The sequence below is a fragment of the Sapajus apella genome, unplaced genomic scaffold, assembly GCF_009761245.1.
Source record: "Sapajus apella isolate SASKATOON/1434 unplaced genomic scaffold, GSC_monkey_1.0 scaffold62, whole genome shotgun sequence".
Taxonomy (NCBI): Eukaryota; Metazoa; Chordata; class Mammalia; order Primates; family Cebidae; genus Sapajus; species Sapajus apella.
In genome coordinates this window covers 17580289-17587170 of record NW_022437002.1, presented here as the reverse complement: position 1 = coordinate 17587170, position 6882 = coordinate 17580289, and the positions used below count along the sequence as shown (strand labels likewise).

Sequence of the window (6882 nt, the reverse complement as noted above, 5' to 3'; positions counted from 1 at the left end):
CTGGGTAGCTGGGATTACAGGCACGCGCCACCATGCCCAGCCAATTTTTTTTGTATTTTTAGTAGAGACGGGGTTTCACCATATTGACCAGGATGGTCTCGATCTCTTGACCTCGTGATCCACCCGCCTCGGCCTCCCAAAGTGCTGGGATTACAGGCTTGAGCCACCGCGCCCGGCTAAGCCCAATTTTTTAAAGCAGGAATTAGGCAGAGTCAGTGGAGAGAATTGGGGAGAGCACTGAGATATGCAACATACACTCAGGGTATTGCACATAGTGCTTTATGGCTAGAGCAGCAGGAGGTGTATATCAGGGAGGAGAGACAGGTCAGAAGGTAGAGAGCCTCATGTGTCAAGCTAAGGAAGGAGGCTGAACTTGATACTAAGCTAAATGCTATAGGGAGATATCAGCAGGGGTTTGGAAAGCAGGTCACATTAAGGAACAGCTGGGGAAATGGGGATGTTTTAAGTTAAAGAAGAAGAGTTAGGAGAGATAAGTCTTCTGGTTTGAAACATATACAGCGTTTTAAATTCTGTTTTATTTTACTTTTTTTTTTTTTTGAGATGGAGTCTTGCTCTGTTGCCCAGGCTGGGATGCAGTGGTGCAATCTCAGCTCCACCTCCCGGGTTCAAGTGATTCTCCTGCCTCAGCCTCCTGGGTAGCTGGGATTACAGGCACGCACCGCCATGCCCGGTTAATTTTTGTATTTTTAGCAGTGATAGGATTTCACCATGTTGGTCAGGCTGGTCTTGAACTCCTGACCTTGTGATCCGCCCATCCCAGCCTCCCAAAGTGCTGGGATTATAGGCATGAGCCACCACACCTGGCCTATTATTTTATTATTATTATTTTTTGAGACGGAGTCTTGCTCTGTTGCCAGGGTGGAGTGCAGTGATGTGATCTCGGCTTACTGCAACTTCCAAAAGTCCCTGGTTCAAGCTATTCTCCTGCGTCAGCCTCCCAAGTAGCTGGGAATACAAGCAAGCGCCACCATGCCCAGCTAATTTTGTTTTATTTTATAATTAGAAAGGGCCAAGCTTTCTCCTGGCTCAGCAAACCATCCCTGATGAGCAGGCTAGGGGCAGATGCCCCAACTTTTGTCAGATGCTCAGACTTTTCAACTGTAAGGAATGGTTCTGCCTCAGAACTCACTCTGGTCATAGAGATCTCAAACTAGGATCCACCTGCTAGGCCTGACATTTCTCTGGAGGAAGGTGGAAGGAGAGAATTAGAGATGTCTCTCATTGCAGAATTATGGCCTACGGTGGGCCAAAGGAACATCACTAAGACCTCAGGAAAGATAGGATTCCATCTTGTGGTGAGGGCTGTGGTTGGGGTTAGGAATGAATCAGAGGTAAAGCAGTCTTGCCTAGAGGTAAAGCTCTTCTTTTTCTTTCTTTCTTTTTTTTTTTTTTTTTGAGATGGAGTTTTGCACTTGTTGCCCAGGCTGCAGTGCGGTGGTAGAATCTCAGCTCACCACAACCTCAACCTCCCAGGTTCAAGCGATTCTCCTGCCTCAGCCTCCCAAGTAGCTGGGATTACAGGAGCCCACAACAACACCTGGCTAATTTTGTATTTTTAGTAGAGATGGGGCTTTCTCCATGTTGGTCAGACTGGTCTTGAACTCTTGACCTCAGGTGATGTGCCTGCCGTGGCCTCCCAAATTGTTGGAATTACAGGCATGAGCCACGGCGCCCAGCCTAAGCTCTCCATTTTTTTTTTTTTTTTTTTTGAGACAGAGTCTCACTCTGTCGCCAGGCGCTAGGCTGGAGTGCAGTGGCACAATCTCGGCTCACTGCAATCTTCGCCTCCCAGGTTCAAGCAATTCTCCTGCCTCGGCCTCCCGAGTAGCTGGGACTACCGGCGCACACAACCACGCCCAGCTAATTTTTGTATTTTTAGTAGAGACGGGGTTTCATGATGTTGGCCAGGATGGTCTCGATCTCTTGACCTCGTGATCTGCCCGCCTCGGCCTCCCAAAGTGAAGTGCTGGGATTACAGGCTTGAGCCACCGTGCCCGGCTCTCCTTTTTTATGTATGTAGTTTCTGATTTGTCAATATGACAGATTGAGCCTTTGGTCATTTGTCAATATGACAAATTTTGGGCAGAGTGGTCCTCAAGAGCAAAATGAAGACAGATTACAGTGAGTATGAGTCTTTCTAGTTCCAACATCATCACTCTCCTAATTGCAGTGCTTTTGGCAAGCAAGCTTCCTAATTTCTGGAAGGTTTGGCCAGGATGGATAGCTAGAAGTACAGTATGAATACATGAAAGAAGTAAAAGATTTTCTGCTTTTAGGCAGAGCTGACCCTGCTAGCCAGGACAAACAGGACAAATGGGTCAGAAGGTTAGATAGGCTAGGAGTCCTCTAGTCATTTATTTGACCTTCTCTAACTCGGTGGTTCTCAATGTGGAGAGACAGTTGATACGGTGTGTGGGGTGCTACTGGCATCTAGAGGGAAGAGGCCAGGATACTGCTAAACATCCCATTACACATAGAACAGCCCCTCCATAACAAAGAATTATCAAATCTAAAATGCCAGTACTGCTGAGATTGAGAAATAACCAAAAAATGCTTCTATTTATGGAAACCTGGTTCTAGAAAAAAGAATCTGAGCCGGGCGCAGTGGCTCACGCCTGTAATCCCAGCACTTTGGGAGGCCGAGGCGGGTCGATCACGAGGTCAAGAGATCGAGACCATCCTGGTCAACATGGTGAAACGCCAGCTCTACTAAAAATACAAAAAATTAGCTGGGCATGGTGGCGCGTGTCTGTAATCCCAGCTACTCAGGAGGCTGAGGCAGGAGAATTGCCTGAACCCAGGAGGCGGAGATTGCGCTGAGCCGAGATTGCGCCATTGCACTCCAGCCTGGGTAACAAGAGCGAAAACTCCATCTCAAAAAAAAAAAAAAAAAGAATCTGAGAATTAATTAGTTGCTGAAGCGTCAGGTAGCTAGAGGTAAAAATCAACTTTAATGGTCCAAGTCTGCTTCATTGTTAATCCAGTTTGGACACATTCCCTTTACTGCTGTGGTCTGGACTGTATCTGTGCATTCATCTTTTTTTTTTTTTTTTTTTTTTGAGATGGGGGTTTGGTCTTTTTTCCCCGGCTGGGGTGCAATGGCACGATCTGAGCTCACCACAATCTCTGCCTCCTGGATTCAAGCAATTCTGCTTCAGCCTCCTGAGTAGCTGGGACTACAGGCGTGCGCCACCATGCCCAGCTAATTTTTGTATTCTTAGTAGAGACGGGGTTTCACCATGTTGACCAAGATGGTCTCGATCTCTTGACCTCGTGATCCATCCGCCTCGGCCTCCCAAAGTGCTAGGATTATAGGCGTGAGCCACTGTGCCCAGCCCTGTGCATTCATTTTTGATCTCCTAAAACTGGAGAGGAAAGAAGATGGAGGAAAAGAAGAAAAATCAATATTTTATGTTTCTAGTTTCATCTTTTAGGAAGATGAAAACCTGAGCCTAAAATCCATAGAGTTCAATATCCTAAATGGATGCTTTATTTAATAATAAAAAGTAGCATAGTATAAAACAGGACAGCAACAGAAGAACAATTGTCAAATCATATTTGAATTTTTTTTTTTTTTTTTTTTTTTTTTTTTGGGGGAAGGAGTTTCGCTCTTGTTACCCAGGCTGGAGTGCAATGGCGCGATCTCGGCTCACCGCAACCTCCGCCTCCTGGGTTCAGGCAATTCTCCTGCCTCAGCCTCCTGAGTAGCTGGGATTACAGGCATGCGCCACCATGCCCAGCTAATTTTTTGTATTTTTAGTAGAGACGGGGTTTCACCGTGTTGACCAGGATGGTCTCGATCTCTTGACCTCGTGATCCACCCGCCTCGGCCTCCCAAAGTGCTGGGATTACAGGCGTGAGCCACCGCGCCCGGCTCATATTTGAATTTAAGGTGGATATCTCATTGCAAATATATAATTAAATGTCAGATTTGTAAAAATGAAAAACAAAATAATGAGTGGAAGTCAATGTAAACCCAGAAACAAGTTCAAGCCTGGCATGGTGGCACACTCCTGGAATCCCAGCTACTCAGGAGGCTTAGGTGGGAGAATTCACTTGAGCCGGGAGTTTGAGGCTGCAGTGATCCATCATCAGCCACTGCACTCCAGCCTGTGCAATAGAACAAGACTCCATTTCTTTTTTGTTTGTTTGTTTGTTTTGTTGTTTTTGGAGATAGGCTATCACTCTGTTGCTCAGGCTGGACTGCAGTGGCACGATCAGAATTCACTGCAGCCTCAACCTCTCAGGCTCAAGCAATCCTCCCACCTCAGCCTCCCAAGTTCCTGGGACTACAGGTACACACCACCACACATAACTATTTTTTAATTTTTTGTAGAGGTGGAGTCTTACCATGTTGCCCAGGCTGGTCTTAACCTCCTGGGCTCAAGTGATCCTACTGCCTTAACACCATAAAAAAGCTGCAACTATAGGCATGAGTCAGCACTCCCAGCCCACTCTGACTCTTTAAAAAAAAAAAAAAAAGGCCAGGCACAGTGACTCAGGACTGTAATCCCAGCACTTTGGGAGGCTGAGGCGAGTGGATCACAATGTCAAGAATCTTAAGACCAGCCTGGCCAATATGGTGAAACCCTGTCTCTACTGAAAATACAAAAATTAGCTGGGCGTGGTGGTAGGCGCCTATAGTCCCGGCTACTAGGGAGGCCAAGGCAGGAGAATAACTTGAACCCAGGGGGCAGAGGTTGCAGTGAGCCGAGATTGTGCCACTGTACTCCAGCCTGGGAGACAGAGTAAGACTCCATCTCAAAAAAAAAAAAAAAAAAGGCCAGGCGTGGTGGCACATGCCTGTAATCCCAGCTACTCTGGAGATTGAGGCAGGAGAATTGCTTGCATCGGGGGTCAGAGGTTGCAGTGAGCTGAGATCATGCCACTGCACTCCAGCCTGGTGACAGAGTGAGACTCTGTTTCAAAAAAACCGGGGAAAAAAAGAATAAAAGTAAAAGCTCCATGCTAGGGGTTTGGGAACAGAAAGTTAAAAAGAAGCCTGAGTTTCTGATAGCAGTGTGGAATGATCATACCTGTCTTTAATTGCCTACTTGTATTTTTTTTCTAATTAAAAAACTGTAGTATAGTCCTAGCACTTTGGGAGGCCAAGGCAGGAGGATTGCTTGAGCCCAGGAATTGAAGACAAGTCTGGGCAACATAGTGACGCCCTGTCTAAACAACAATTTTTTTTTTAATTAGCCAGGCATGGTGGCACCCGTCTGTAGTCCCAGCTACTCATAAGGCTGAGATAAGAGGACTGCTTGAGCCCAATAATTCCAGGCTGCAGTGAGCTATGATCATGCCACTGCACTCCAGCCTGGGAAACAGAGCAAGATCCTGTGTCTAAAAAAATTAAAAGATAATACCACCAGGACAGGGCTATCTAGACACATTTAGTAGTGTGTTAACTATACAAAAAAGACACGATGTAGTTTAAAAACAAATCCTACACAGCCCTACATTTCAATTTTTTTTCTTTTTTTCTTTTTTTGAGACAGAGTCTCACTCTGTTCCCCAGGCTGGAGTGCAATGGCATGATCTCGACTCATTACAACCTTCAACTCCTGGGTTCAAGCAATTCTCATGTCTCCCAAGTAGCTGGGGTTACAGGCACATACCACCATGCCTGGCTAATTTTTGTATTTTTGTAGAGATGGGGTTTTGCCATGTTGGCCAGTCTGGTCTTGAACTCTTGACCTCAGGTGATCTGCCTGCCGCGGCCTCCCGAAGTGCTGGGATTATAGGCGTGAGCCACTGCACCTGCCCTCAGTGTTTTTCTTTAAAAGTAGTAATTTGTGGCCGGGCGCGGTGGCTCAAGCCTGTAATCCCAGCACTTTGGGAGGCGGAGGCGGGTCGATCACGAGGTCAACAGATCGAGACCATCCTGGTCAACATGGTGAAACCCCGTCTCTACTAAAACTACAAAAAATTAGCTGGGCATGGTGATGCGTGTCTGTAGTCCCAGCTACTCAGGAGGCTGAGGCAGGAGACTTGCCTGAACCCAGAAGGCGGAGATTGTGGTGAGCTGAGATTTCGCCATTGCACTCCAGCCTGGGTAACATGAGTGAAACTCCCTTCCCAAAAAAAAAAAAAAAAAAAGTAGTAATTTGTAAAAAATAATAATAATAATAATAATAATAAAAGTAGTAATTTGTATACAGAAGTGTTAAATGCTTTTTAGACAAGAAAAAAACTGTGATGGAATCAATTTATTATCTTCATCTTCCTCCTCCTCATCATCTTCCTCATCTCTCTCCCCTTCCTTCTTTCTCTTACTTTTTTCAGCCTTGATGACTCCCTGTTTTGCTTTATCAGGCTTTCCTTTAGCTCGATATGCAGCAATAGCCACTTCCTAGTTTTCCTTCAGCTTCTCAGCCTTCTTTTCATATGGCTACTTGTCATCTGCAGCAGTGTTATTCCACATCTTTCCCAGTTTCTTTGCAACAACACCAGTGAATAGACCTGGGTGCTCTCCTTTGATTTTTGGGCAATACTCAAGAACAGAATGACCAAAAGGCTGAAGGAGTCCTCTTGGATGCATTGGGATCCTTGAACTTCTTTTTTATTTTATTTTTATTTTTTTTTGAGACGGAGTTTCACTCTTGTTACCCAGGCTGGAGTGCAATGGCGCGATCTTGGCTCACCGCAACCTCCGCCTCCTGGGTTCAGGCAATTCTCCTGCCTCAACCTCCTGAGTAGCTGGGATTACAGGCACGCGCCACCATGCCCAGCTAATGTTTTGTATTTTTTAATAGAGACAGGGTTTCACCATGTTGACCAGGATGGTCTCGATCTCTTGACCTCGTGATCGACCCGCCTCGGCCTCCCAAAGTGCTGGGATTACAGGCGTGAGCCACT

General features: G+C 46.1%; 1 pseudogene; it reads right to left on the bottom strand.

The window, feature by feature from the left end:
* Positions 1–6190: 6190 nt before the first annotated feature.
* Positions 6191–6882, bottom strand: part of LOC116529096 — a 1517-nt pseudogene continuing 825 nt past the window's right edge.